This window comes from Pseudophryne corroboree, chromosome 3 (genome assembly GCF_028390025.1).
Source record: "Pseudophryne corroboree isolate aPseCor3 chromosome 3, aPseCor3.hap2, whole genome shotgun sequence".
Classification (NCBI taxonomy): domain Eukaryota; kingdom Metazoa; phylum Chordata; class Amphibia; order Anura; family Myobatrachidae; genus Pseudophryne; species Pseudophryne corroboree.
The window spans coordinates 117,153,134-117,174,638 of record NC_086446.1 but is presented as its reverse complement, the minus strand read 5'-3'; the positions used below and the strand labels follow the sequence as shown (position 1 = coordinate 117,174,638).

At 41.6% G+C, this 21,505-nt stretch overlaps 47 non-coding genes and 49 pseudogenes across 47 annotated transcripts; all 96 read left to right on the top strand.

The window, feature by feature from the left end:
* LOC134887722 (5S ribosomal RNA) overlaps positions 1 to 18 on the top strand; it is a 119-nt pseudogene extending 101 nt beyond the window's left edge.
* Positions 19 to 125: 107 nt separating this feature from the next.
* On the top strand, positions 126 to 244 carry LOC135065406 (5S ribosomal RNA). The gene has a single exon (XR_010251688.1). It is a non-coding gene; the product is annotated as a 5S ribosomal RNA (ribosomal RNA).
* A 107-nt stretch (positions 245 to 351) lies between these two features.
* On the top strand, positions 352 to 470 carry LOC135060533 (5S ribosomal RNA). The gene has a single exon (XR_010246927.1). It is a non-coding gene; the product is annotated as a 5S ribosomal RNA (ribosomal RNA).
* A 107-nt stretch (positions 471 to 577) lies between these two features.
* LOC135070670 (5S ribosomal RNA) lies at positions 578 to 696 on the top strand. Its single transcript, XR_010256825.1, has one exon. It is a non-coding gene; the product is annotated as a 5S ribosomal RNA (ribosomal RNA).
* A 107-nt stretch (positions 697 to 803) lies between these two features.
* Positions 804 to 922, top strand: LOC134886541 (5S ribosomal RNA). The gene has a single exon (XR_010170620.1). It is a non-coding gene; the product is annotated as a 5S ribosomal RNA (ribosomal RNA).
* A 107-nt stretch (positions 923 to 1,029) lies between these two features.
* On the top strand, positions 1,030 to 1,148 carry LOC135063372 (5S ribosomal RNA). Its single transcript, XR_010249705.1, has one exon. It is a non-coding gene; the product is annotated as a 5S ribosomal RNA (ribosomal RNA).
* A 107-nt stretch (positions 1,149 to 1,255) lies between these two features.
* Positions 1,256 to 1,374, top strand: LOC135067539 (5S ribosomal RNA). Its single transcript, XR_010253751.1, has one exon. It is a non-coding gene; the product is annotated as a 5S ribosomal RNA (ribosomal RNA).
* Positions 1,375 to 1,481: 107 nt separating this feature from the next.
* On the top strand, positions 1,482 to 1,600 carry LOC134900378 (5S ribosomal RNA). Its single transcript, XR_010173890.1, has one exon. It is a non-coding gene; the product is annotated as a 5S ribosomal RNA (ribosomal RNA).
* A 107-nt stretch (positions 1,601 to 1,707) lies between these two features.
* Positions 1,708 to 1,826, top strand: LOC135069651 (5S ribosomal RNA). The gene has a single exon (XR_010255828.1). It is a non-coding gene; the product is annotated as a 5S ribosomal RNA (ribosomal RNA).
* Positions 1,827 to 1,931: 105 nt separating this feature from the next.
* LOC134893385 (5S ribosomal RNA) lies at positions 1,932 to 2,050 on the top strand (annotated as a pseudogene).
* Positions 2,051 to 2,157: 107 nt separating this feature from the next.
* LOC134884601 (5S ribosomal RNA) lies at positions 2,158 to 2,276 on the top strand. The gene has a single exon (XR_010168743.1). It is a non-coding gene; the product is annotated as a 5S ribosomal RNA (ribosomal RNA).
* Positions 2,277 to 2,383: 107 nt separating this feature from the next.
* On the top strand, positions 2,384 to 2,502 carry LOC134892554 (5S ribosomal RNA; annotated as a pseudogene).
* A 107-nt stretch (positions 2,503 to 2,609) lies between these two features.
* LOC134884496 (5S ribosomal RNA) lies at positions 2,610 to 2,728 on the top strand. The gene has a single exon (XR_010168640.1). It is a non-coding gene; the product is annotated as a 5S ribosomal RNA (ribosomal RNA).
* Positions 2,729 to 2,835: 107 nt separating this feature from the next.
* Positions 2,836 to 2,954, top strand: LOC135060532 (5S ribosomal RNA). Its single transcript, XR_010246926.1, has one exon. It is a non-coding gene; the product is annotated as a 5S ribosomal RNA (ribosomal RNA).
* Positions 2,955 to 3,061: 107 nt separating this feature from the next.
* Positions 3,062 to 3,180, top strand: LOC134890560 (5S ribosomal RNA; annotated as a pseudogene).
* Positions 3,181 to 3,287: 107 nt separating this feature from the next.
* Positions 3,288 to 3,406, top strand: LOC134887721 (5S ribosomal RNA; annotated as a pseudogene).
* Positions 3,407 to 3,513: 107 nt separating this feature from the next.
* LOC135065405 (5S ribosomal RNA) lies at positions 3,514 to 3,632 on the top strand. The gene has a single exon (XR_010251687.1). It is a non-coding gene; the product is annotated as a 5S ribosomal RNA (ribosomal RNA).
* A 107-nt stretch (positions 3,633 to 3,739) lies between these two features.
* Positions 3,740 to 3,858, top strand: LOC134894099 (5S ribosomal RNA; annotated as a pseudogene).
* A 107-nt stretch (positions 3,859 to 3,965) lies between these two features.
* On the top strand, positions 3,966 to 4,084 carry LOC134894767 (5S ribosomal RNA; annotated as a pseudogene).
* Positions 4,085 to 4,191: 107 nt separating this feature from the next.
* On the top strand, positions 4,192 to 4,310 carry LOC134886540 (5S ribosomal RNA). The gene has a single exon (XR_010170619.1). It is a non-coding gene; the product is annotated as a 5S ribosomal RNA (ribosomal RNA).
* A 107-nt stretch (positions 4,311 to 4,417) lies between these two features.
* Positions 4,418 to 4,536, top strand: LOC135070416 (5S ribosomal RNA). Its single transcript, XR_010256582.1, has one exon. It is a non-coding gene; the product is annotated as a 5S ribosomal RNA (ribosomal RNA).
* Positions 4,537 to 4,643: 107 nt separating this feature from the next.
* LOC134884845 (5S ribosomal RNA) lies at positions 4,644 to 4,762 on the top strand. Its single transcript, XR_010168977.1, has one exon. It is a non-coding gene; the product is annotated as a 5S ribosomal RNA (ribosomal RNA).
* A 107-nt stretch (positions 4,763 to 4,869) lies between these two features.
* LOC135061503 (5S ribosomal RNA) lies at positions 4,870 to 4,988 on the top strand. Its single transcript, XR_010247880.1, has one exon. It is a non-coding gene; the product is annotated as a 5S ribosomal RNA (ribosomal RNA).
* Positions 4,989 to 5,097: 109 nt separating this feature from the next.
* Positions 5,098 to 5,216, top strand: LOC134893717 (5S ribosomal RNA; annotated as a pseudogene).
* A 107-nt stretch (positions 5,217 to 5,323) lies between these two features.
* Positions 5,324 to 5,442, top strand: LOC134893852 (5S ribosomal RNA; annotated as a pseudogene).
* A 107-nt stretch (positions 5,443 to 5,549) lies between these two features.
* On the top strand, positions 5,550 to 5,668 carry LOC135061920 (5S ribosomal RNA). The gene has a single exon (XR_010248285.1). It is a non-coding gene; the product is annotated as a 5S ribosomal RNA (ribosomal RNA).
* A 107-nt stretch (positions 5,669 to 5,775) lies between these two features.
* On the top strand, positions 5,776 to 5,894 carry LOC134890203 (5S ribosomal RNA; annotated as a pseudogene).
* A 107-nt stretch (positions 5,895 to 6,001) lies between these two features.
* On the top strand, positions 6,002 to 6,120 carry LOC134884599 (5S ribosomal RNA). The gene has a single exon (XR_010168742.1). It is a non-coding gene; the product is annotated as a 5S ribosomal RNA (ribosomal RNA).
* Positions 6,121 to 6,227: 107 nt separating this feature from the next.
* LOC134892553 (5S ribosomal RNA) lies at positions 6,228 to 6,346 on the top strand (annotated as a pseudogene).
* Positions 6,347 to 6,453: 107 nt separating this feature from the next.
* On the top strand, positions 6,454 to 6,572 carry LOC135061502 (5S ribosomal RNA). The gene has a single exon (XR_010247879.1). It is a non-coding gene; the product is annotated as a 5S ribosomal RNA (ribosomal RNA).
* A 109-nt stretch (positions 6,573 to 6,681) lies between these two features.
* LOC134895730 (5S ribosomal RNA) lies at positions 6,682 to 6,800 on the top strand (annotated as a pseudogene).
* A 107-nt stretch (positions 6,801 to 6,907) lies between these two features.
* Positions 6,908 to 7,026, top strand: LOC134893851 (5S ribosomal RNA; annotated as a pseudogene).
* Positions 7,027 to 7,133: 107 nt separating this feature from the next.
* Positions 7,134 to 7,252, top strand: LOC135068797 (5S ribosomal RNA). The gene has a single exon (XR_010254989.1). It is a non-coding gene; the product is annotated as a 5S ribosomal RNA (ribosomal RNA).
* Positions 7,253 to 7,359: 107 nt separating this feature from the next.
* On the top strand, positions 7,360 to 7,478 carry LOC135069650 (5S ribosomal RNA). Its single transcript, XR_010255827.1, has one exon. It is a non-coding gene; the product is annotated as a 5S ribosomal RNA (ribosomal RNA).
* Positions 7,479 to 7,584: 106 nt separating this feature from the next.
* On the top strand, positions 7,585 to 7,703 carry LOC134890879 (5S ribosomal RNA; annotated as a pseudogene).
* Positions 7,704 to 7,810: 107 nt separating this feature from the next.
* Positions 7,811 to 7,929, top strand: LOC134884597 (5S ribosomal RNA). Its single transcript, XR_010168740.1, has one exon. It is a non-coding gene; the product is annotated as a 5S ribosomal RNA (ribosomal RNA).
* A 107-nt stretch (positions 7,930 to 8,036) lies between these two features.
* LOC134892551 (5S ribosomal RNA) lies at positions 8,037 to 8,155 on the top strand (annotated as a pseudogene).
* Positions 8,156 to 8,262: 107 nt separating this feature from the next.
* Positions 8,263 to 8,381, top strand: LOC135066032 (5S ribosomal RNA). The gene has a single exon (XR_010252293.1). It is a non-coding gene; the product is annotated as a 5S ribosomal RNA (ribosomal RNA).
* A 107-nt stretch (positions 8,382 to 8,488) lies between these two features.
* LOC134900377 (5S ribosomal RNA) lies at positions 8,489 to 8,607 on the top strand. Its single transcript, XR_010173889.1, has one exon. It is a non-coding gene; the product is annotated as a 5S ribosomal RNA (ribosomal RNA).
* Positions 8,608 to 8,714: 107 nt separating this feature from the next.
* Positions 8,715 to 8,833, top strand: LOC134884905 (5S ribosomal RNA). The gene has a single exon (XR_010169036.1). It is a non-coding gene; the product is annotated as a 5S ribosomal RNA (ribosomal RNA).
* A 107-nt stretch (positions 8,834 to 8,940) lies between these two features.
* LOC134887720 (5S ribosomal RNA) lies at positions 8,941 to 9,059 on the top strand (annotated as a pseudogene).
* Positions 9,060 to 9,168: 109 nt separating this feature from the next.
* On the top strand, positions 9,169 to 9,287 carry LOC134893716 (5S ribosomal RNA; annotated as a pseudogene).
* Positions 9,288 to 9,394: 107 nt separating this feature from the next.
* Positions 9,395 to 9,513, top strand: LOC134895819 (5S ribosomal RNA; annotated as a pseudogene).
* Positions 9,514 to 9,620: 107 nt separating this feature from the next.
* On the top strand, positions 9,621 to 9,739 carry LOC134893850 (5S ribosomal RNA; annotated as a pseudogene).
* A 107-nt stretch (positions 9,740 to 9,846) lies between these two features.
* LOC134900375 (5S ribosomal RNA) lies at positions 9,847 to 9,965 on the top strand. Its single transcript, XR_010173887.1, has one exon. It is a non-coding gene; the product is annotated as a 5S ribosomal RNA (ribosomal RNA).
* Positions 9,966 to 10,072: 107 nt separating this feature from the next.
* LOC134892550 (5S ribosomal RNA) lies at positions 10,073 to 10,191 on the top strand (annotated as a pseudogene).
* A 107-nt stretch (positions 10,192 to 10,298) lies between these two features.
* On the top strand, positions 10,299 to 10,417 carry LOC135061500 (5S ribosomal RNA). The gene has a single exon (XR_010247878.1). It is a non-coding gene; the product is annotated as a 5S ribosomal RNA (ribosomal RNA).
* A 109-nt stretch (positions 10,418 to 10,526) lies between these two features.
* On the top strand, positions 10,527 to 10,645 carry LOC134896386 (5S ribosomal RNA; annotated as a pseudogene).
* A 107-nt stretch (positions 10,646 to 10,752) lies between these two features.
* LOC134893849 (5S ribosomal RNA) lies at positions 10,753 to 10,871 on the top strand (annotated as a pseudogene).
* A 107-nt stretch (positions 10,872 to 10,978) lies between these two features.
* On the top strand, positions 10,979 to 11,097 carry LOC135068796 (5S ribosomal RNA). Its single transcript, XR_010254988.1, has one exon. It is a non-coding gene; the product is annotated as a 5S ribosomal RNA (ribosomal RNA).
* A 107-nt stretch (positions 11,098 to 11,204) lies between these two features.
* On the top strand, positions 11,205 to 11,323 carry LOC135069649 (5S ribosomal RNA). Its single transcript, XR_010255826.1, has one exon. It is a non-coding gene; the product is annotated as a 5S ribosomal RNA (ribosomal RNA).
* Positions 11,324 to 11,429: 106 nt separating this feature from the next.
* On the top strand, positions 11,430 to 11,548 carry LOC134890878 (5S ribosomal RNA; annotated as a pseudogene).
* A 107-nt stretch (positions 11,549 to 11,655) lies between these two features.
* Positions 11,656 to 11,774, top strand: LOC134884596 (5S ribosomal RNA). Its single transcript, XR_010168739.1, has one exon. It is a non-coding gene; the product is annotated as a 5S ribosomal RNA (ribosomal RNA).
* A 107-nt stretch (positions 11,775 to 11,881) lies between these two features.
* Positions 11,882 to 12,000, top strand: LOC134892549 (5S ribosomal RNA; annotated as a pseudogene).
* Positions 12,001 to 12,107: 107 nt separating this feature from the next.
* On the top strand, positions 12,108 to 12,226 carry LOC134884495 (5S ribosomal RNA). Its single transcript, XR_010168639.1, has one exon. It is a non-coding gene; the product is annotated as a 5S ribosomal RNA (ribosomal RNA).
* Positions 12,227 to 12,333: 107 nt separating this feature from the next.
* Positions 12,334 to 12,452, top strand: LOC134900374 (5S ribosomal RNA). Its single transcript, XR_010173886.1, has one exon. It is a non-coding gene; the product is annotated as a 5S ribosomal RNA (ribosomal RNA).
* Positions 12,453 to 12,559: 107 nt separating this feature from the next.
* LOC134894474 (5S ribosomal RNA) lies at positions 12,560 to 12,678 on the top strand (annotated as a pseudogene).
* A 107-nt stretch (positions 12,679 to 12,785) lies between these two features.
* LOC134887719 (5S ribosomal RNA) lies at positions 12,786 to 12,904 on the top strand (annotated as a pseudogene).
* A 109-nt stretch (positions 12,905 to 13,013) lies between these two features.
* Positions 13,014 to 13,132, top strand: LOC134893715 (5S ribosomal RNA; annotated as a pseudogene).
* Positions 13,133 to 13,239: 107 nt separating this feature from the next.
* On the top strand, positions 13,240 to 13,358 carry LOC134893848 (5S ribosomal RNA; annotated as a pseudogene).
* Positions 13,359 to 13,465: 107 nt separating this feature from the next.
* On the top strand, positions 13,466 to 13,584 carry LOC134893846 (5S ribosomal RNA; annotated as a pseudogene).
* Positions 13,585 to 13,691: 107 nt separating this feature from the next.
* Positions 13,692 to 13,810, top strand: LOC135061918 (5S ribosomal RNA). Its single transcript, XR_010248284.1, has one exon. It is a non-coding gene; the product is annotated as a 5S ribosomal RNA (ribosomal RNA).
* Positions 13,811 to 13,917: 107 nt separating this feature from the next.
* Positions 13,918 to 14,036, top strand: LOC135069648 (5S ribosomal RNA). The gene has a single exon (XR_010255825.1). It is a non-coding gene; the product is annotated as a 5S ribosomal RNA (ribosomal RNA).
* A 106-nt stretch (positions 14,037 to 14,142) lies between these two features.
* Positions 14,143 to 14,261, top strand: LOC134890877 (5S ribosomal RNA; annotated as a pseudogene).
* A 107-nt stretch (positions 14,262 to 14,368) lies between these two features.
* Positions 14,369 to 14,487, top strand: LOC134884595 (5S ribosomal RNA). The gene has a single exon (XR_010168738.1). It is a non-coding gene; the product is annotated as a 5S ribosomal RNA (ribosomal RNA).
* Positions 14,488 to 14,594: 107 nt separating this feature from the next.
* On the top strand, positions 14,595 to 14,713 carry LOC134892548 (5S ribosomal RNA; annotated as a pseudogene).
* Positions 14,714 to 14,820: 107 nt separating this feature from the next.
* Positions 14,821 to 14,939, top strand: LOC134884494 (5S ribosomal RNA). The gene has a single exon (XR_010168638.1). It is a non-coding gene; the product is annotated as a 5S ribosomal RNA (ribosomal RNA).
* Positions 14,940 to 15,046: 107 nt separating this feature from the next.
* LOC135062388 (5S ribosomal RNA) lies at positions 15,047 to 15,165 on the top strand. Its single transcript, XR_010248739.1, has one exon. It is a non-coding gene; the product is annotated as a 5S ribosomal RNA (ribosomal RNA).
* Positions 15,166 to 15,272: 107 nt separating this feature from the next.
* LOC134884904 (5S ribosomal RNA) lies at positions 15,273 to 15,391 on the top strand. The gene has a single exon (XR_010169035.1). It is a non-coding gene; the product is annotated as a 5S ribosomal RNA (ribosomal RNA).
* Positions 15,392 to 15,498: 107 nt separating this feature from the next.
* Positions 15,499 to 15,617, top strand: LOC134890558 (5S ribosomal RNA; annotated as a pseudogene).
* Positions 15,618 to 15,724: 107 nt separating this feature from the next.
* On the top strand, positions 15,725 to 15,843 carry LOC134887718 (5S ribosomal RNA; annotated as a pseudogene).
* Positions 15,844 to 15,950: 107 nt separating this feature from the next.
* Positions 15,951 to 16,069, top strand: LOC134891631 (5S ribosomal RNA; annotated as a pseudogene).
* Positions 16,070 to 16,176: 107 nt separating this feature from the next.
* Positions 16,177 to 16,295, top strand: LOC134892346 (5S ribosomal RNA; annotated as a pseudogene).
* Positions 16,296 to 16,402: 107 nt separating this feature from the next.
* LOC134893845 (5S ribosomal RNA) lies at positions 16,403 to 16,521 on the top strand (annotated as a pseudogene).
* Positions 16,522 to 16,628: 107 nt separating this feature from the next.
* LOC135069647 (5S ribosomal RNA) lies at positions 16,629 to 16,747 on the top strand. Its single transcript, XR_010255824.1, has one exon. It is a non-coding gene; the product is annotated as a 5S ribosomal RNA (ribosomal RNA).
* Positions 16,748 to 16,853: 106 nt separating this feature from the next.
* LOC134890876 (5S ribosomal RNA) lies at positions 16,854 to 16,972 on the top strand (annotated as a pseudogene).
* Positions 16,973 to 17,079: 107 nt separating this feature from the next.
* LOC134884594 (5S ribosomal RNA) lies at positions 17,080 to 17,198 on the top strand. The gene has a single exon (XR_010168737.1). It is a non-coding gene; the product is annotated as a 5S ribosomal RNA (ribosomal RNA).
* A 107-nt stretch (positions 17,199 to 17,305) lies between these two features.
* On the top strand, positions 17,306 to 17,424 carry LOC134892547 (5S ribosomal RNA; annotated as a pseudogene).
* A 107-nt stretch (positions 17,425 to 17,531) lies between these two features.
* On the top strand, positions 17,532 to 17,650 carry LOC134884492 (5S ribosomal RNA). The gene has a single exon (XR_010168637.1). It is a non-coding gene; the product is annotated as a 5S ribosomal RNA (ribosomal RNA).
* Positions 17,651 to 17,757: 107 nt separating this feature from the next.
* On the top strand, positions 17,758 to 17,876 carry LOC135062387 (5S ribosomal RNA). The gene has a single exon (XR_010248738.1). It is a non-coding gene; the product is annotated as a 5S ribosomal RNA (ribosomal RNA).
* Positions 17,877 to 17,983: 107 nt separating this feature from the next.
* On the top strand, positions 17,984 to 18,102 carry LOC134884903 (5S ribosomal RNA). The gene has a single exon (XR_010169034.1). It is a non-coding gene; the product is annotated as a 5S ribosomal RNA (ribosomal RNA).
* A 107-nt stretch (positions 18,103 to 18,209) lies between these two features.
* LOC134890557 (5S ribosomal RNA) lies at positions 18,210 to 18,328 on the top strand (annotated as a pseudogene).
* Positions 18,329 to 18,435: 107 nt separating this feature from the next.
* Positions 18,436 to 18,554, top strand: LOC134887717 (5S ribosomal RNA; annotated as a pseudogene).
* Positions 18,555 to 18,661: 107 nt separating this feature from the next.
* LOC134891630 (5S ribosomal RNA) lies at positions 18,662 to 18,780 on the top strand (annotated as a pseudogene).
* A 107-nt stretch (positions 18,781 to 18,887) lies between these two features.
* LOC134892638 (5S ribosomal RNA) lies at positions 18,888 to 19,006 on the top strand (annotated as a pseudogene).
* A 107-nt stretch (positions 19,007 to 19,113) lies between these two features.
* LOC134887716 (5S ribosomal RNA) lies at positions 19,114 to 19,232 on the top strand (annotated as a pseudogene).
* A 107-nt stretch (positions 19,233 to 19,339) lies between these two features.
* LOC135071044 (5S ribosomal RNA) lies at positions 19,340 to 19,458 on the top strand. The gene has a single exon (XR_010257186.1). It is a non-coding gene; the product is annotated as a 5S ribosomal RNA (ribosomal RNA).
* Positions 19,459 to 19,565: 107 nt separating this feature from the next.
* Positions 19,566 to 19,684, top strand: LOC134890556 (5S ribosomal RNA; annotated as a pseudogene).
* Positions 19,685 to 19,791: 107 nt separating this feature from the next.
* Positions 19,792 to 19,910, top strand: LOC135071043 (5S ribosomal RNA). Its single transcript, XR_010257185.1, has one exon. It is a non-coding gene; the product is annotated as a 5S ribosomal RNA (ribosomal RNA).
* Positions 19,911 to 20,017: 107 nt separating this feature from the next.
* On the top strand, positions 20,018 to 20,136 carry LOC134890555 (5S ribosomal RNA; annotated as a pseudogene).
* Positions 20,137 to 20,243: 107 nt separating this feature from the next.
* LOC134887715 (5S ribosomal RNA) lies at positions 20,244 to 20,362 on the top strand (annotated as a pseudogene).
* Positions 20,363 to 20,469: 107 nt separating this feature from the next.
* Positions 20,470 to 20,588, top strand: LOC134885312 (5S ribosomal RNA). The gene has a single exon (XR_010169430.1). It is a non-coding gene; the product is annotated as a 5S ribosomal RNA (ribosomal RNA).
* A 107-nt stretch (positions 20,589 to 20,695) lies between these two features.
* LOC134900373 (5S ribosomal RNA) lies at positions 20,696 to 20,814 on the top strand. The gene has a single exon (XR_010173885.1). It is a non-coding gene; the product is annotated as a 5S ribosomal RNA (ribosomal RNA).
* A 107-nt stretch (positions 20,815 to 20,921) lies between these two features.
* On the top strand, positions 20,922 to 21,040 carry LOC134893302 (5S ribosomal RNA; annotated as a pseudogene).
* A 107-nt stretch (positions 21,041 to 21,147) lies between these two features.
* LOC134887714 (5S ribosomal RNA) lies at positions 21,148 to 21,266 on the top strand (annotated as a pseudogene).
* A 107-nt stretch (positions 21,267 to 21,373) lies between these two features.
* LOC134894921 (5S ribosomal RNA) lies at positions 21,374 to 21,492 on the top strand (annotated as a pseudogene).
* The last annotated feature ends 13 nt before the right edge of the window (positions 21,493 to 21,505 follow it).

Genomic DNA, 21,505 nt, shown 5'->3' with positions numbered 1-21,505 from the left:
TACAAGGTGCTGTAGATATTTTTATACTGCCAACACCGTTCTGTTGATGCATTCCATTTTCAAACTTATTCATTTATGAACCAGTAGTTAGTAGTAGAAAGGTTCTAACAGAAACCACAAAGTTCATCTACAGCCACACCACACTGGATACGCCCAATCTCATCTGATCTTGGAAGCTAAGCAGTGTTGGGCCTGGTTAGTACTTGGATGGGAGACCACCTGGGGATACAAGGTGCTGTAGATATTTTTATACTGCCAACACCGTTCTGATGATGCATTCCATTTTAAAACGTACTCATTTATGAACCAGTAGTTAGAAGTAGAAAAGTTCTAACAGAAACCACAAAGCTCATCTACAGCCACACCACACTGGATACGCCCAATCTCATCTGATCTTGGAAGCTAAGCAGTGTTGGGCTTGGTTAGTACTTGGATGGGAGACCACCTGAGAATACAAGGTGCTGTAGATATTTTTATACTGCCAACACCGTTCTGTTGATGCATTCCATTTTCAAACTTATTCATTTATGAACCAGTAGTTAGAAGTAGAAAAGTTCTAACAGAAACCACAAAGCTCATCTACAGCCACACCACACTGGATATGCCAAATCTCATCTGATCTTGGAAGCTAAGCAGTGTTGGGCCTGGTTAGTACTTGGATGGGAGACCACCTGAGAATACAAGGTGCTGTAGATATTTTTATACTGCCAAAACCGTTCTGTTGATGCATTCCATTTTCAAACGTTTTCATTTATGAACCAGTAGTTAGAAGTAGAAAAGTTCTAACAGAAACCACAAAGGTCAACTACAGCCACACCACACTGGATACGCCCAATCTCATCTGATCTTGGAAGCTAAGCAGTGTTGTGCCTGGTTAGTACCTGGATGGGAGACCACCTGGGAATACAAGGTGCTGTAGATAGTTTTATACTGCCAACACCGTTCTGTTGATGCATTCCATTTTCAAACGTATTCATTTATGAACCAGTAGTTAGAAGTAGAAAAGTTCTAACAGAAACCACAAAGCTCATCTACAGCCACACCACACTGGATACGCCCAATCTCATCTGATCTTGGAAGCTAAGCATTGTTGGGCCTGGTTAGTACTTGGATGGGAGACCACCTGGGAATACAAGGTGCTGTAGATAGTTTTATACTGCCAACACCGTTCTGTTGATGCATTCCATTTTCAAACGTATTCATTTATGAACCAGTAGTTAGAAGTAGAAAAGTTCTAACAGAAACCACAAAGCTCATCTACAGCCACACCACACTGGATACGCCCAATCTCATCTGATCTTGGAAGCTAAGCAGTGTTGTGCCTGGTTAGTACTTGGATGGGAGACCACCTGGGAATACAAGGTGCTGTAGATATTTTTATACTGCCAACACTGTTCTGTTGATGCATTCCATTTTCAAACGTATTCATTTATGAACCAGTAGTTAGAAGTAGAAAAGTTCTAACAGAAACCACAAAGCTCATCTACAGCCACACCACACTGGATACGCCCAATCTCATCTGATCTTGGAAGCTAAGCAGTGTTGGGCCTGGTTAGTACTTGGATGGGAGACCACCTGGGAATACAAGGTGCTGTAGATATTTTTATACTGCCAACACCGTTCTGTTGATGCATTCCATTTTAAAACGTATTCATTTATGAACCAGTAGTTAGAAGTAGAAAAGTTCTAACAGAAACCACAAAGCTCATCTACAGCCACACCAGACTGGATACGCCTAATCTCATCTGATCTTGGAAGCTAAGCAGTGTTGGGCCTGGTTAGTACTTGGATGGGAGACCACCTGGGAATACAAGGTGCTGTAGATTTTTTATACTGCCAACACCGTTCTGTTGATGCATTCCATTTTCAAACGTATTCATTTATGAACCAGTAGTTAGAAGTAAAAAGTTCTAACAGAAACCACAAAGCTCCTCTACAGCCACACCAGACTGGATACGCCCAATCTCATCTGATCTTGGAAGCTAAGCAGTGTTGGGCCTGGTTAGTACTTGAATGGGAGACCAACTGGGAATACAAGGGGCTGTAGATATTTTTATACTGCCAACACCGTTCTGTTGATGCATTCCATTTTCAAACGTATTCATTTATGAACCAGTAGTTAGAAGTAGAAAAGTTCTAACAGAAACCGCAAAGCTCATCTACAGCCACACTAGACTGGATACGCCCAATCTCATCTGATCTTGGAAGCTAAGCAGTGTTGGGCCTAGTTAGTACTTGGATGGGAGACCACCTGGGAATACAAGGTGCTGTAGATATTTTTATACTGCCAACACCGTTCTGTTGATGCATTCCATTTTCAAATGTATTCATTTATGAACCAGTAGTTAGAAGTAGAAAAGTTCTAACAGAAACCACAAAGCTCATCTACAGCCACACCACACTGGATACGCCCAATATCATCTGATCTTGGAAGCTAAGCAATGTTGGGCCTGGTTAGTACTTGGATGGCAGACCACCTGGGAATACAAGGTGCTGTAGATATTTTTATACTGCCAACACCGTTCTGTTGATGCATTCCATTTTCAAACGTATTCATTTATGAACCAGTAGTTAGAAGTAGAAAAGTTTTAACAGAAACCACAAAGCTTACCTACAGCCACACCAGACTGGATACGCCCAATCTCATCTGATCTTGGAAGCTAAGCAGTGTTGGGCCTGGTTAGTACTTGGATGGGAGACCACCTGGGAATACAAGGTGCTGTAGATATTTTTATACTGCCAACACCGTTCTGTTGATGCATTCCATTTTCAAACTTATTCATTTATGAACCAGTAGTTAGAAGTAGAAAAGTTCTAACAGAAACCACAAAGCTCATCTACAGCCACACCACACTGGATACGCCCAATCTCATCTGATCTTGGAAGCTAAGCAGTGTTGGGCTTGGTTAGTACTTGGATGGGAGACCACCTGAGAATACAAGGTGCTGTAGATATTTTTATACTGCCAACACCGTTCTGTTGATGCATTCCATTTTCAAACTTATTCATTTATGAACCAGTAGTTAGAAGTAGAAAAGTTCTAACAGAAACCGCAAAGCTCATCTACAGCCACACCACACTGGATACGCCAAATCTCATCTGATCTTGGAAGCTAAGCAGTGTTGGGCCTGGTTAGTACTTGGATGGGAGACCACCTGAGAATAAAAGGTGCTATAGATATTTTTATACTGCCAACACCGTTCTGTTGATGCATTCCATTTTCAAACGTATTCATTTATGAACCAGTAGTTAGAAGTAGAAAAGTTCTAACAGAAACCACAAAGCTCATCTACAGCCACACCACACTGGATACGCCCAATCTCATCTGATCTTGGAAGCTATGCAGTGTTGGGCATGGTTAGTACTTGGATGGGAGACCACCTGGGAATACAAGGTGCTGTAGATATTTTTATACTGCCAACACCGTTCTGTTGATGCATTCCATTTTCAAACGTATTCATTTATGAACCAGTAGTTAGTAGTAGAAAAGTTCTAACAGAAACCACAAAGTTCATCTACAGCCACACCACACTGGATACGCCCAATCTCATCTGATCTTGGAAGCTAAGCAGTGTTGGGCCTGGTTAGTACTTGGATGGGAGACCACCTGGGGATACAAGGTGCTGTAGATATTTTTATACTGCCAACACCGTTCTGATGATGCATTCCATTTTCAAACGTTTTCGTTTATGAACCAGTAGTTAGAAGTAGAAAAGTTCTAACAGAAACGACAAATGTCATCTACAGCCACACCGCACTGGATACGCCCAATCTCATCTGATCTCGGAAGCTAAGCAGTGTTGTTCCTGGTTAGTACCTGGATGGGAGACCACCTTGGAATACAAGGTGCTGTAGATATTTTTATACTGCCAACACCGTTCTGTTGATGCATTCCATTTTCAAACGTATTCATTTATGAACCAGTAGTTAGAAGTAGAAAAGTTCTAACAGAAACCACAAAGCTCATCTACAGCCACACCACACTGGATACGCCCAATCTCATCTGATCTTGGAAGCTAAGCAATGTTGGGCCTGGTTAGTACTTGGATGGCAGACCACCTGGGAATACAATGTCCTGTAGATATTTTTATACTGCCAAAACCGTTCTGTTGATGCATTCCATTTTCAAACGTTTTCATTTATGAACCAGTAGTTAGAAGTAGAAAAGTTCTAACAGAAACCACAAAGGTCAACTACAGCCACACCACACTGGATACGCCCAATCTCATCTGATCTTGGAAGCTAAGCAGTGTTGTGCCTGGTTAGTACCTGGATGGGAGACCACCTGGGAATACAAGGTGCTGTAGATAGTTTTATACTGCCAACACCGTTCTGTTGATGCATTCCATTTTCAAACGTATTCATTTATGAACCAGTAGTTAGAAGTAGAAAAGTTCTAACAGAAACCACAAAGCTCATCTACAGCCACACCACGCTGGATACGCCCAATCTCATCTGATCTTGGAAGCTAAACATTGTTGGGCCTGGTTAGTACTTGGATGGGAGACCACCTGGGAATACAAGGTGCTGTAGATAGTTTTATACTGCCAACACCGTTCTGTTGATGCATTCCATTTTCAAACGTATTCATTTATGAACCAGTAGTTAGAAGTAGAAAAGTTCTAACAGAAACCACAAAGCTCATCTACAGCCACACCACGCTGGATACGCCCAATCTCATCTGATCTTGGAAGCTAAGCAGTGTTGTGCCTGGTTAGTACTTGGGTGGGAGACCACCTGGGAATACAAGGTGCTGTAGATATTTTTATACTGCCAACACTGTTCTGTTGATGCATTCCATTTTCAAACGTATTCATTTATGAACCAGTAGTTAGAAGTAGAAAAGTTCTAACAGAAACCACAAAGCTCATCTACAGCCACACCACACTGGATACGCCCAATCTCATCTGATCTTGGAAGCTAAGCAGTGTTGGGCCTGGTTAGTACTTGGATGGTAGACCACCTGGGAATACAAGGTGCTGTAGATATTTTTATACTGCCAACACCGTTCTGTTGATGCATTCCTTTTTAAAACGTATTCATTTATGAACCAGTAGTTAGAAGTAGAAAAGTTCTAATAGAAACCACACAAAGCTCATCTACAGCCACACCAGACTGGATACACCCAAACTCATCTGATCTAGGAAGCTAAGCCGTCTTGGGCCTGGTTAGTACTTTGAGGGGAGACCACCTAGGAATACAAGGTGCTGTAGATATTTTTATACTGCCAACACCGTTCTGTTGATGCATTCCATTTTCAAACGTATTCATTTATGAACCAGTAGTTAGAAGTAGAAAAGTTCTAACAGAAACCACAAAGCTCATCTACAGCCACACCAGACTGGATACGCCCAATCTCATCTGATCTTGGAAGCTAAGCAGTGTTGGGCCTGGTTAGAACTTGGATAGGAGACCACCTGGGAATACAAGGTGCTGTAGATATTTTTATACTGCCAACACCGTTCTGTTGATGCATTCCATTTTCAAACGTATTCATTTATGAACCAGTAGTTAGAAGTAGAAAAGTTTTAACAGAAACCACAAAGCTCATCTACAGCCACACCACACTGGATACGCCCAATCTCATCTGATCTTGGAAGCTAAGCAGTGTTGGGCCTGGTTAGTATTTGGATGGGAGACCACCTGGGAATACAAGGTGCTGTAGATATTTTTATACTGCCAACACCGTTCTGTTGATGCATTCCATTTTAAAACGTATTCATTTATGAACCAGTAGTTAGAAGTAGAAAAGTTCTAACAGAAACCACAAAGCTCATCTACAGCCACACCAGACTGGATACGCCTAATCTCATCTGATCTTGGAAGCTAAGCAGTGTTGGGCCTGGTTAGTACTTGAATGGGAGACCAACTGGGAATACAAGGTGCTGTAGATATTTTTATACTGCCAACACCGTTCTGTTGATGCATTCCATTTTCAAACGTATTCATTTATGAACCAGTAGTTAGAAGTAGAAAAGTTCTAACAGAAACCGCAAAGCTCATCTACAGCCACACTAGACTGGATACGCCCAATCTCATCTGATCTTGGAAGCTAAGCAGTGTTGGGCCTAGTTAGTACTTGGATGGGAGACCACCTGGGAATACAAGGTGCTGTAGATATTTTTATACTGCCAACACCGTTCTGTTGATGCATTCCATTTTCAAATGTATTCATTTATGAACCAGTAGTTAGAAGTAGAAAAGTTCAAACAGAAACCACAAAGCTCATCTACAGCCACACCACACTGGATACGCCCAATATCATCTGATCTTGGAAGCTAAGCAATGTTGGGCCTGGTTAGTACTTGGATGGCAGACCACCTGGGAATACAAGGTGCTGTAGATATTTTTATACTGCCAACACCGTTCTGTTGATGCATTCCATTTTCAAATGTATTCATTTATGAACCAGTAGTTAGAAGTAGAAAAGTTCTAACAGAAACCACAAAGCTCATCTACAGCCACACCACACTGGATACGCCCAATCTCATCTGATCTTGGAAGCTAAGCAGTGTTGGGCCTGGTTAGTACTTGGATGGTAGACCACCTGGGAATACAAGGTGCTGTAGATATTTTTATACTGCCAACACCGTTCTGTTGATGCATTCCTTTTTAAAACGTATTCATTTATGAACCAGTAGTTAGAAGTAGAAAAGTTCTAATAGAAACCACACAAAGCTCATCTACAGCCACACCAGACTGGATACACCAAAACTCATCTGATCTAGGAAGCTAAGCCGTCTTGGGCCTGGTTAGTACTTTGAGGGGAGACCACCTAGGAATACAAGGTGCTGTAGATATTTTTATACTGCCAACACCGTTCTGTTGATGCATTCCATTTTCAAACGTATTCATTTATGAACCAGTAGTTAGAAGTAGAAAAGTTCTAACAGAAACCACAAAGCTCATCTACAGCCACACCAGACTGGATACGCCCAATCTCATCTGATCTTGGAAGCTAAGCAGTGTTGGGCCTGGTTAGAACTTGGATAGGAGACCACCTGGGAATACAAGGTGCTGTAGATATTTTTATACTGCCAACACTGTTCTGTTGATGCATTCCATTTTCAAACGTATTCATTTATGAACCAGTAGTTAGAAGTAGAAAAGTTTTAACAGAAACCACAAAGCTCATCTACAGCCACACCACACTGGATACGCCCAATCTCATCTGATCTTGGAAGCTAAGCAGTGTTGGGCCTGGTTAGTATTTGGATGGTAGACCACCTGGGAATACAAGGTGCTGTAGATATTTTTATACTGCCAACACCGTTCTGTTGATGCATTCCATTTTAAAACGTATTCATTTATGAACCAGTAGTTAGAAGTAGAAAAGTTCTAACAGAAACCACAAAGCTCATCTACAGCCACACCAGACTGGATACGCCTAATCTCATCTGATCTTGGAAGCTAAGCAGTGTTGGGCCTGGTTAGTACTTGGATGGGAGACCACCTGGGAATACAAGGTGCTGTAGATTTTTTATACTGCCAACACCGTTCAGTTGATGCATTCCATTTTCAAACGTATTCATTTATGAACCAGTAGTTAGAAGTAAAAAAGTTCTAACAGAAACCACAAAGCTCCTCTACAGCCACACCAGACTGGATACGCCCAATCTCATCTGATCTTGGAAGCTAAGCAGTGTTGGGCCTGGTTAGTACTTGAATGGGAGACCAACTGGGAATACAAGGTGCTGTAGATATTTTTATACTGCCAACACCGTTCTGTTGATGCATTCCATTTTCAAACGTATTCATTTATGAACCAGTAGTTAGAAGTAGAAAAGTTCTAACAGAAACCGCAAAGCTCATCTACAGCCACACTAGACTGGATACGCCCAATCTCATCTGATCTTGGAAGCTAAGCAGTGTTGGGCCTAGTTAGTACTTGGATGGGAGACCACCTGGGAATACAAGGTGCTGTAGATATTTTTATACTGCCAACACCGTTCTGTTGATGCATTCCATTTTCAAATGTATTCATTTATGAACCAGTAGTTAGAAGTAGAAAAGTTCTAACAGAAACCGCAAAGCTCATCTACAGCCACACCACACTGGATACGCCCAATATCATCTGATCTTGGAAGCTAAGCAATGTTGGGCCTGGTTAGTACTTGGATGGCAGACCACCTGGGAATACAAGGTGCTGTAGATATTTTTATACTGCCAACACCGTTCTGTTGATGCATTCCATTTTCAAACGTATTCATTTATGAACCAGTAGTTAGAAGTAGAAAAGTTCTAACAGAAACCACAAAGCGTATCTACAGCCACACCAGACTGGATACGCCCAATCTCATCTGATCTTGGAAGCTAAGCAGTGTTGGGCCTGGTTAGTACTTGGATGGGAGACCACCTGGGAATACAAGGTGCTGTAGATATTTTTATACTGCCAACACCGTTCTGTTGATGCATTCCATTTTCAAACTTTTTCATTTATGAACCAGTAGTTAGAAGTAGAAAAGTTCTAACAGAAACCACAAAGCTCATCTACAGCCACACCACACTGGATACGCCCAATCTCATCTGATCTTGGAAGCTAAGCAGTGTTGGGCCTGGTTAGTACTTGGATGGGAGACCACCTGGGAATACAAGGTGCTGTAGATATTTTTATACTGCCAACACCGTTCTGTTGATGCATTCCATTTTAAAACGTACTCATTTATGAACCAGTAGTTAGAAGTAGAAAAGTTCTAACAGAAACCACAAAGCTAATCTACAGCCACACCACACTGGATACGCCCAATCTCATCTGATCTTCGAAGCTAAGCAGTGTTGGGCTTGGTTAGTACTTGGATGGGAGACCACCTGAGAATACAAGGTGCTGTAGATATTTTTATACTGCCAACACCGTTCTGTTGATGCATTCCATTTTCAAACTTATTCATTTATGAACCAGTAGTTAGAAGTAGAAAAGTTCTAACAGAAACCACAAAGCTCATCTACAGCCACACCACACTGGATACGCCCAATCTCATCTGATCTTGGAAGCTATGCAGTGTTGGGCATGGTTAGTACTTGGATGGGAGACCACCTGGGAATACAAGGTGCTGTAGATATTTTTATACTGCCAACACCGTTCTGTTGATGCATTCCATTTTAAAACGTACTCATTTATGAACCAGTAGTTAGAAGTAGAAAAGTTCTTATAGAAACCACACAAAGCTCATCTACAGCCACACCAGACTGGATACACCCAAACTCATCTGATCTAGGAAGCTAAGCCGTCTTGGGCCTGGTTAGTACTTTGAGGGGAGACCACCTAGGAATACAAGGTGCTGTAGATATTTTTATACTGCCAACACCGTTCTGTTGATGCATTCCATTTTCAAACGTATTCATTTATGAACCAGTAGTTAGAAGTAGAAAAGTTCTAACAGAAACCACAAAGCTCATCTACAGCCACACCAGACTGGATACGCCCAATCTCATCTGATCTTGGAAACTAAGCAGTGTTGGGCCTGGTTAGAACTTGGATAGGAGACCACCTGGGAATACAAGGTGCTGTAGATATTTTTATACTGCCAACACCGTTCTGTTGATGCATTCCATTTTCAAACGTATTCATTTATGAACCAGTAGTTAGAAGTAGAAAAGTTCTAACAGAAACCACAAAGCTCATCTACAGCCACACCAGACTGGATACGCCCAATCTCATCTGATCTTGGAAGCTAAGCAGTGTTGGGCCTGGTTAGAACTTGGATAGGAGACCACCTGGGAATACAAGGTGCTGTAGATATTTTTATACTGCCAACACCGTTCTGTTGATGCATTCCATTTTCAAACGTATTCATTTATGAACCAGTAGTTAGAAGTAGAAAAGTTTTAACAGAAACCACAAAGCTCATCTACAGCCACACCACACTGGATACGCCCAATCTCATCTGATCTTGGAAGCTAAGCAGTGTTGGGCCTGGTTAGTACTTGGATGGGAGACCACCTGGGAATACAAGGTGCTGTAGATATTTTTATACTGCCAACACCGTTCTGTTGATGCATTCCATTTTCAAATGTATTCATTTATGAACCAGTAGTTAGAAGTAGAAAAGTTCAAACAGAAACCACAAAGCTCATCTACAGCCACACCACACTGGATACGCCCAATATCATCTGATCTTGGAAGCTAAGCAATGTTGGGCCTGGTTAGTACTTGGATGGCAGACCACCTGGGAATACAAGGTGCTGTAGATATTTTTATACTGCCAACACCGTTCTGTTGATGCATTCCATTTTCAAATGTATTCATTTATGAACCAGTAGTTAGAAGTAGAAAAGTTCTAACAGAAACCACAAAGCTCATCTACAGCCACACCACACTGGATACGCCCAATCTCATCTGATCTTGGAAGCTAAGCAGTGTTGGGCCTGGTTAGTACTTGGATGGTAGACCACCTGGGAATACAAGGTGCTGTAGATATTTTTATACTGCCAACACCGTTCTGTTGATGCATTCCTTTTTAAAACGTATTCATTTATGAACCAGTAGTTAGAAGTAGAAAAGTTCTAATAGAAACCACACAAAGCTCATCTACAGCCACACCAGACTGGATACACCAAAACTCATCTGATCTAGGAAGCTAAGCCGTCTTGGGCCTGGTTAGTACTTTGAGGGGATACCACCTAGGAATACAAGGTGCTGTAGATATTTTTATACTGCCAACACCGTTCTGTTGATGCATTCCATTTTCAAACGTATTCATTTATGAACCAGTAGTTAGAAGTAGAAAAGTTCTAACAGAAACCACAAAGCTCATCTACAGCCACACCAGACTGGATACGCCCAATCTCATCTGATCTTGGAAGCTAAGCAGTGTTGGGCCTGGTTAGAACTTGGATAGGAGACCACCTGGGAATACAAGGTGCTGTAGATATTTTTATACTGCCAACACTGTTCTGTTGATGCATTCCATTTTCAAACGTATTCATTTATGAACCAGTAGTTAGAAGTAGAAAAGTTTTAACAGAAACCACAAAGCTCATCTACAGCCACACCACACTGGATACGCCCAATCTCATCTGATCTTGGAAGCTAAGCAGTGTTGGGCCTGGTTAGTATTTGGATGGTAGACCACCTGGGAATACAAGGTGCTGTAGATATTTTTATACTGCCAACACCGTTCTGTTGATGCATTCCATTTTAAAACGTATTCATTTATGAACCAGTAGTTAGAAGTAGAAAAGTTCTAACAGAAACCACAAAGCTCATCTACAGCCACACCAGACTGGATACGCCTAATCTCATCTGATCTTGGAAGCTAAGCAGTGTTGGGCCTGGTTAGTACTTGGATGGGAGACCACCTGGGAATACAAGGTGCTGTAGATTTTTTATACTGCCAACACCGTTCAGTTGATGCATTCCATTTTCAAACGTATTCATTTATGAACCAGTAGTTAGAAGTAAAAAAGTTCTAACAGAAACCACAAAGCTCCTCTACAGCCACACCAGACTGGATACGCCCAATCTCATCTGATCTTGGAAGCTAAGCAGTGTTGGGCCTGGTTAGTACTTGAATGGGAGACCAACTGGGAATACAAGGTGCTGTAGATATTTTTATACTGCCAACACCGTTCTGTTGATGCATTCCATTTTCAAACGTATTCATTTATGAACCAGTAGTTAGAAGTAGAAAAGTTCTAACAGAAACCGCAAAGCTCATCTACAGCCACACTAGACTGGATACGCCCAATCTCATCTGATCTTGGAAGCTAAGCAGTGTTGGGCCTAGTTAGTACTTGGATGGGAGACCACCTGGGAATACAAGGTGCTGTAGATATTTTTATACTGCCAACACCGTTCTGTTGATGCATTCCATTTTCAAATGTATTCATTTATGAACCAGTAGTTAGAAGTAGAAAAGTTCTAACAGAAACCGCAAAGCTCATCTACAGCCACACCACACTGGATACGCCCAATATCATCTGATCTTGGAAGCTAAGCAATGTTGGGCCTGGTTAGTACTTGGATGGCAGACCACCTGGGAATACAAGGTGCTGTAGATATTTTTATACTGCCAACACCGTTCTGTTGATGCATTCCATTTTCAAACGTATTCATTTATGAACCAGTAGTTAGAAGTAGAAAAGTTCTAACAGAAACCACAAAGCTTACCTACAGCCACACCAGACTGGATACGCCCAATCTCATCTGATCTTGGAAGCTAAGCAGTGTTGGGCCTGGTTAGTACTTGGATGGGAGACCACCTGGGAATACAAGGTGCTGTAGATATTTTTATACTGCCAACACCGTTCTGTTGATGCATTCCATTTTCAAACTTATTCATTTATGAACCAGTAGTTAGAAGTAGAAAAGTTCTAACAGAAACCACAAAGCTCATCTACAGCCACACCACACTGGATACGCCCAATCTCATCTGATCTTGGAAGCTAAGCAGTGTTGGGCCTGGTTAGTACTTGGATGGGAGACCACCTGGGAATACAAGGTGCTGTAGATATTTTTATACTGCCAACACCGTTCTGTTGATGCATTCCATTTTAAAACGTACTCATTTATGAACCAGTAGTTAGAAGTAGAAAAGTTCTAACAGAAACCACAAAGCTAATCTACAGACACACCACACTGGATACGCCCAATCTCATCTGATCTTCTAAGCTAAGCAGTGTTGGGCTTGGTTAGTACTTGGATGGGAGACCACCTGAGAATACAAGGTGCTGTAGATATTTTTATACTGCCAACACCGTTCTGTTGATGCATTCCATTTTCAAACTTATTCATTTATGAACCAGTAGTTAGAAGTAGAAAAGTTCTAACAGAAACCACAAAGCTCATCTACAGCCACACCACACTGGATACGCCCAATCTCATCTGATCTTGGAAGCTATGCAGTGTTGGGCATGGTTAGTACTTGGATGGGAGACCACCTGGGAATACAAGGTGCTGTAGATATTTTTATACTGCCAACACCGTTCTGTTGATGCATTCCATTTTAAAACGTACTCATTTATGAACCAGTAGTTAGAAGTAGAAAAGTTCTTATAGAAACCACACAAAGCTCATCTACAGCCACACCAGACTGGATACACCCAAACTCATCTGATCTAGGAAGCTAAGCCGTCTTGGGCCTGGTTAGTACTTTGAGGGGAGACCACCTAGGAATACAAGGTGCTGTAGATATTTTTATACTGCCAACACCGTTCTGTTGATGCATTCCATTTTCAAACGTATTCATTTATGAACCAGTAGTTAGAAGTAGAAAAGTTCTAACAGAAACCACAAAGCTCATCTACAGCCACACCAGACTGGATACGCCCAATCTCATCTGATCTTGGAAGCTAAGCAGTGTTGGGCCTGGTTAGAACTTGGATAGGAGACCACCTGGGAATACAAGGTGCTGTAGATATTTTTATACTGCCAACACCGTTCTGTTGATGCATTCCATTTTCAAACGTATTCATTTATGAACCAGTAGTTAGAAGTAGAAAAGTTCTAACAGAAACCACAAAGCTCATCTACAGCCACACCAGACTGGATACGCCCAATCTCATCTGATCTTGGAAGCTAAGCAGTGTTGGGCCTGGTTAGAACTTGGATAGGAGACCACCTGGGAATACAAGGTGCTGTAGATATTTTTATACTGCCAACACCGTTCTGTTGATGCATTCCATTTTCAAACGTATTCATTTATGAACCAGTAGTTAGAAGTAGAAAAGTTTTAACAGAAACCACAAAGCTCATCTACAGCCACACCACACTGGATACGCCCAATCTCATCTGATCTTGGAAGCTAAGCAGTGTTGGGCCTGGTTAGTATTTGGATGGGAGACCACCTGGGAATACAAGGTGCTGTAGATATTTTTATACTGCCAACACCGTTCTGTTGATGCATTCCATTTTAAAACGTATTCATTTATGAACCAGTAGTTAGAAGTAGAAAAGTTCTAACAGAAACCACAAAGCTCATCTACAGCCACACCAGACTGGATACGCCTAATCTCATCTGATCTTGGAAGCTAAGCAGTGTTGGGCCTGGTTAGTACTTGGATGGGAGACCACCTGGGAATACAAGGTGCTGTAGATTTTTTATACTGCCAACACCGTTCTGTTGATGCATTCCATTTTCAAACGTATTCATTTATGAACCAGTAGTTAGAAGTAAAAAAGTTCTAACAGAAACCACAAAGCTCCTCTACAGCCACACCAGACTGGATACGCCCAATCTCATCTGATCTTGGAAGCTAAGCAGTGTTGGGCCTGGTTAGTACTTGAATGGGAGACCAACTGGGAATACAAGGTGCTGTAGATATTTTTATACTGCCAACACCGTTCTGTTGATGCATTCCATTTTCAAACGTATTCATTTATGAACCAGTAGTTAGAAGTAGAAAAGTTCTAACAGAAACAGCAAAGCTCATCTACAGCCACACTAGACTGGATACGCCCAATCTCATCTGATCTTGGAAGCTAAGCAGTGTTGGGCCTAGTTAGTACTTGGATGGGAGACCACCTGGGAATACAAGGTGCTGTAGATATTTTTATACTGCCAACACCGTTCTGTTGATGCATTCCATTTTCAAATGTATTCATTTATGAACCAGTAGTTAGAAGTAGAAAAGTTCTAACAGAAACCACAAAGCTCATCTACAGCCACACCACACTGGATACGCCCAATATCATCTGATCTTGGAAGCTAAGCAATGTTGGGCCTGGTTAGTACTTGGATGGCAGACCACCTGGGAATACAAGGTGCTGTAGATATTTTTATACTGCCAACACCGTTCTGTTGATGCATTCCATTTTCAAACGTATTCATTTATGAACCAGTAGTTAGAAGTAGAAAAGTTCTAACAGAAACCACAAAGCTTACCTACAGCCACACCAGACTGGATACGCCCAATCTCATCTGATCTTGGAAGCTAAGCAGTGTTGGGCCTGGTTAGTACTTGGATGGGAGACCACCTGGGAATACAAGGTGCTGTAGATATTTTTATACTGCCAACACCGTTCTGTTGATGCATTCCATTTTCAAACTTATTCATTTATGAACCAGTAGTTAGAAGTAGAAAAGTTCTAACAGAAACCACAAAGCTCATCTACAGCCACACCACACTGGATACGCCCAATCTCATCTGATCTTGGAAGCTAAGCAGTGTTGGGCCTGGTTAGTACTTGGATGGGAGACCACCTGGGAATACAAGTTGCTGTAGATATTTTTATACTGCCAACACCGTTCTGTTGATGCATTCCATTTTAAAACGTACTCATTTATGAACCAGTAGTTAGAAGTAGAAAAGTTCTAACAGAAACCACAAAGCTCATCTACAGCCACACCACACTGGATACGCCCAATCTCATCTGATCTTCGAAGCTAAGCAGTGTTGGGCTTGGTTAGTACTTGGATGGGAGACCACCTGAGAATACAAGGTGCTGTAGATATTTTTATACTGCCAACACCGTTCTGTTGATGCATTCCATTTTCAAACTTATTCATTTATGAACCAGTAGTTAGAAGTAGAAAAGTTCTAACAGAAACCGCAAAGCTCATCTACAGCCACACCACACTGGATACGCCAAATCTCATCTGATCTTGGAAGCTAAGCAGTGTTGGGCCTGGTTAGTACTTGGATGGGAGACCACCTGAGAATAAAAGGTGCTATAGATATTTTTATACTGCCAACACCGTTCTGTTGATGCATTCCATTTTCAAACGTATTCATTTATGAACCAGTAGTTAGAAGTAGAAAAGTTCTAACAGAAACCACAAAGCTCATCTACAGCCACACCACACTGGATACGCCCAATCTCATCTGATCTTGGAAGCTATGCAGTGTTGGGCATGGTTAGTACTTGGATGGGAGACCACCTGGGAATACAAGGTGCTGTAGATATTTTTATACTGCCAACACCGTTCTGTTGATGCATTCCATTTTCAAACGTATTCATTTATGAACCAGTAGTTAGTAGTAGAAAAGTTCTAACAGAAACCACAAAGTTCATCTACAGCCACACCACACTGGATACGCCCAATCTCATCTGATCTTGGAAGCTAAGCAGTGTTTGGCCTGGTTAGTACTTGGATGGGAGACCACCTGAGAATAAAAGGTGCTATAGATATTTTTATACTGCCAACACCGTTCTGTTGATGCATTCCATTTTCAAACTTATTCATTTATGAACCAGTAGTTAGAAGTAGAAAAGTTCTAACAGAAACCACAAAGCTCATCTACAGCCACACCATACTGGATACGCCAAATCTCATCTGATCTTGGAAGCTAAGCAGTGTTGGGCCTGGTTAGTACTTTGAGGGGAGACCACCTAGGAATACAAGGTGCTGTAGATATTTTTATACTGCCAACACCGTTCTGTTGATGCATTCCATTTCCAAACGTATTCATTTATGAACCAGTAGTTAGAAGTAGAAAAGTTCTAACAGAAACCACAAAGCTCATCTACAGCCACACCAGACTGGATACGCCCAATCTCATCTGATCTTGGAAGCTAAGCAGTGTTGGGCCTGGTTAGAACTTGGATAGGAGACCACCTGGGAATACAAGGTGCTGTAGATATTTTTATACTGCCAACACCGTTCTGTTGATGCATTCCATTTTCAAACGTATTCATTTATGAACCAGTAGTTAGAAGTAGAAAAGTTCTAACAGAAACCACAAAGCTCATCTACAGCCACACCAGACTGGATACGCCTAATCTCATCTGATCTTGGAAGCTAAGCAGTGTTGGGCCTGGTTAGTACTTGGATGGGAGACCACCTGGGAATACAAGGTGCTGTAGATTTTTTATACTGCCAACACCGTTCTGTTGATGCATTCCATTTTCAAACGTATTCATTTATGAACCAGTAGTTAGAAGTAAAAAAGTTCTAACAGAAACCACAAAGCTCCTCTACAGCCACACCAGACTGGATACGCCCAATCTCATCTGATCTTGGAAGCTAAGCAGTGTTGGGCCTGGTTAGTACTTGAATGGGAGACCAACTGGGAATACAAGGTGCTGTAGATATTTTTATACTGCCAACACCGTTCTGTTGATGCATTCCATTTTCAAACGTATTCATTTATGAACCAGTAGTTAGAAGTAGAAAAGTTCTAACAGAAACCGCAAAGCTCATCTACAGCCACACTAGACTGGATACGCCCAATCTCATCTGATCTTGGAAGCTAAGCAGTGTTGGGCCTAGTTAGTACTTGGATGGGAGACCACCTGGGAATACAAGGTGCTGTAGATATTTTTATACTGCCAACACCGTTCTGTTGATGCATTCCATTTTCAAATGTATTCATTTATGAACCAGTAGTTAGAAGTAGAAAAGTTCTAACAGAAACCACAAAGCTCATCTACAGCCACACCACACTGGATACGCCCAATATCATCTGATCTTGGAAGCTAAGCAATGTTGGGCCTGGTTAGTACTTGGATGGCAGACCACCTGGGAATACAAGGTGCTGTAGATATTTTTATACTGCCAACACCGTTCTGTTGATGCATTCCATTTTCAAACGTATTCATTTATGAACCAGTAGTTAGAAGTAGAAAAGTTCTAACAGAAACCACAAAGCTTACCTACAGCCACACCAGACTGGATACGCCCAATCTCATCTGATCTTGGAAGCTAAGCAGTGTTGGGCCTGGTTAGTACTTGGATGGGAGACCACCTGGGAATACAAGGTGCTGTAGATATTTTTATACTGCCAACACCGTTCTGTTGATGCATTCCATTTTCAAACTTATTCATTTATGAACCAGTAGTTAGAAGTAGAAAAGTTCTAACAGAAACCACAAAGCTCATCTACAGCCACACCACACTGGATACGCCCAATCTCATCTGATCTTGGAAGCTAAGCAGTGTTGGGCCTGGTTAGTACTTGGATGGGAGACCACCTGGGAATACAAGTTGCTGTAGATATTTTTATACTGCCAACACCGTTCTGTTGATGCATTCCATTTTAAAACGTACTCATTTATGAACCAGTAGTTAGAAGTAGAAAAGTTCTAACAGAAACCACAAAGCTCATCTACAGCCACACCACACTGGATACGCCCAATCTCATCTGATCTTCGAAGCTAAGCAGTGTTGGGCTTGGTTAGTACTTGGATGGGAGACCACCTGAGAATACAAGGTGCTGTAGATATTTTTATACTGCCAACACCGTTCTGTTGATGCATTCCATTTTCAAACTTATTCATTTATGAACCAGTAGTTAGAAGTAGAAAAGTTCTAACAGAAACCGCAAAGCTCATCTACAGCCACACCACACTGGATACGCCAAATCTCATCTGATCTTGGAAGCTAAGCAGTGTTGGGCCTGGTTAGTACTTGGATGGGAGACCACCTGAGAATAAAAGGTGCTATAGATATTTTTATACTGCCAACACCGTTCTGTTGATGCATTCCATTTTCAAACGTATTCATTTATGAACCAGTAGTTAGAAGTAGAAAAGTTCTAACAGAAACCACAAAGCTCATCTACAGCCACACCACACTGGATACGCCCAATCTCATCTGATCTTGGAAGCTATGCAGTGTTGGGCATGGTTAGTACTTGGATGGGAGACCACCTGGGAATACAAGGTGCTGTAGATATTTTTATACTGCCAACACCGTTCTGTTGATGCATTCCATTTTCAAACGTATTCATTTATGAACCAGTAGTTAGTAGTAGAAAAGTTCTAACAGAAACCACAAAGTTCATCTACAGCCACACCACACTGGATACGCCCAATCTCATCTGATCTTGGAAGCTAAGCAGTGTTTGGCCTGGTTAGTACTTGGATGGGAGACCACCTGAGAATAAAAGGTGCTATAGATATTTTTATACTGCCAACACCGTTCTGTTGATGCATTCCATTTTCAAACTTATTCATTTATGAACCAGTAGTTAGAAGTAGAAAAGTTCTAACAGAAACCACAAAGCTCATCTACAGCCACACCATACTGGATACGCCAAATCTCATCTGATCTTGGAAGCTAAGCAGTGTTGGGCCTGGTTAGTACTTGGATGGGAGACCACCTGAGAATAAAAGGTGCTATAGATATTTTTATACTGCCAACACCGTTCTGTTGATGCATTCCATTTTCAAACGTATTCATTTATGAACCAGTAGTTAGAAGTAGAAAAGTTCTAACAGAAACCACAAAGCTCATCTACAGCCACACCACACTGGATACGCCCAATCTCATCTGATCTTGGAAGCTATGCAGTGTTGGGCATGGTTAGTACTTGGATGGGAGACCACCTGGGAATACAAGGTGCTGTAGATATTTTTATACTGCCAACACCGTTCTGTTGATGCATTCCATTTTCAAACGTATTCATTTATGAACCAGTAGTTAGTAGTAGAAAAGTTCTAACAGAAACCACAAAGTTCATCTACAGCCACACCACACTGGATACGCCCAATCTCATCTGATCTTGGAAGCTAAGCAGTGTTGGGCCTGGTTAGTACTTGGATGGGAGACCACCTGAGAATAAAAGGTGCTATAGATATTTTTATACTGCCAACACCGTTCTGTTGATGCATTCCATTTTCAAACTTATTCATTTATGAACCAGTAGTTAGAAGTAGAAAAGTTCTAACAGAAACCGCAAAGCTCATCTACAGCCACACCACACTGGATACGCCAAATCTCATCTGATCTTGGAAGCTAAGCAGTGTTGGGCCTGGTTAGTACTTGGATGGGAGACCACCTGAGAATAAAAGGTGCTATAGATATTTTTATACTGCCAACACCGTTCTGTTGATGCATTCCATTTTCAAACGTATTCATTTATGAACCAGTAGTTAGTAGTAGAAAAGTTCTAACAGAAACCACAAAGTTCATCTACAGCCACACCACACTGGATACGCCCAATCTCATCTGATCTTGGAAGCTAAGCAGTGTTGGGCCTGGTTAGTACTTGGATGGGAGACCACCTGAGAATAAAAGGTGCTATAGATATTTTTATACTGCCAACACCGTTCTGTTGATGCATTCCATTTTCAAACTTATTCATTTATGAACCAGTAGTTAGAAGTAGAAAAGTTCTAACAGAAACCGCAAAGCTCATCTACAGCCACACCACACTGGATACGCCAAATCTCATCTGATCTTGGAAGCTAAGCAGTGTTGGGCCTGGTTAGTACTTGGATGGGAGACCACCTGAGAATAAAAGGTGCTATAGATATTTTTATACTGCCAACACCGTTCTGTTGATGCATTCCATTTTCAAACGTATTAATTTATGAACCAGTAGTTAGAAGTAGAAAAGTTCTAACAGAAACCACAAAGCTCATCTACAGCCACACCACACTGGATACGCCCAATCTCATCTGATCTTGGAAGCTATGCAGTGTTGGGCATGGTTAGTACTTGGATGGGAGACCACCTGGGAATACAAGGTGCTGTAGATATTTTTATACTGCCAACACCGTTCTGTTGATGCATTCCATTTTCAAACGTATTCATTTATGAACCAGTAGTTAGTAGTAGAAAAGTTCTAACAGAAACCACAAAGTTCATCTACAGCCACACCACACTGGATACGCCCAATCTCATCTGATCTTGGAAGCTAAGCAGTGTTGGGCCTGGTTAGTACTTGGATGGGAGACCACCTGGGGATACAAGGTGCTGTAAATATTTTTATACTGCCAACACCGTTCTGATGATGCATTCCATTTTCAAACGTTTTCGTTTATGAACCAGTAGTTAGAAGTAGAAAAGTTCTAACAGAAACCACAAAGCTCATCTACAGCCACACCACACTGGATACGCCCAATCTCATCTGATCTTGGAAGCTAAGCAGTGTTGGGCCTGGTTAGTACTTGGATGGGAGACCACCTGGGAATACAAGGTGCTGTAGATATTTTTATACTGCCAACACCGTTCTGTTGATGCATTCCATTTTAAAACGTATTCATTTATGAACCAGTAGTTAGAAGTAGAAAAGTTCTAACAGAAACCACAAAGCTCATCTACAGCCACACTAGACTGGATACGCCCAATCTCATCTGATCTTGGAAGCTAAGCAGTGTTGGGCCTGGTTAGTACTTGGATGGGAGACCACCTGAGAATAAAAGGTGCTATAGATATTTTTATACTGCCAACACCGTTCTGTTGATGCATTCCATTTTCAAACGTATTCATTTATGAACCAGTAGTTAGAAGTAGAAAAGTTCTAACAGAAACCACAAAGCTCATCTACAGCCACACCACACTGGATACGCCCAATCTCATCTGATCTTGGAAGCTATGCAGTGTTGGGCATGGTTAGTACTTGGATGGGAGACCACCTGGGAATACAAGGTGCTGTAGATATTTTTATACTGCCAACACCGTTCTGTTGATGCATTCCATTTTCAAACGTATTCATTTATGAACCAGTAGTTAGTAGTAGAAAAGTTCTAACAGAAACCACAAAGTTCATCTACAGCCACACCACACTGGATACGCCCAATCTCATCTGATCTTGGAAGCTCAGCAGTGTTTGGCCTGGTTAGTACTTGGATGGGAGACCACCTGAGAATAAAAGGTGCTATAGATATTTTTATACTGCC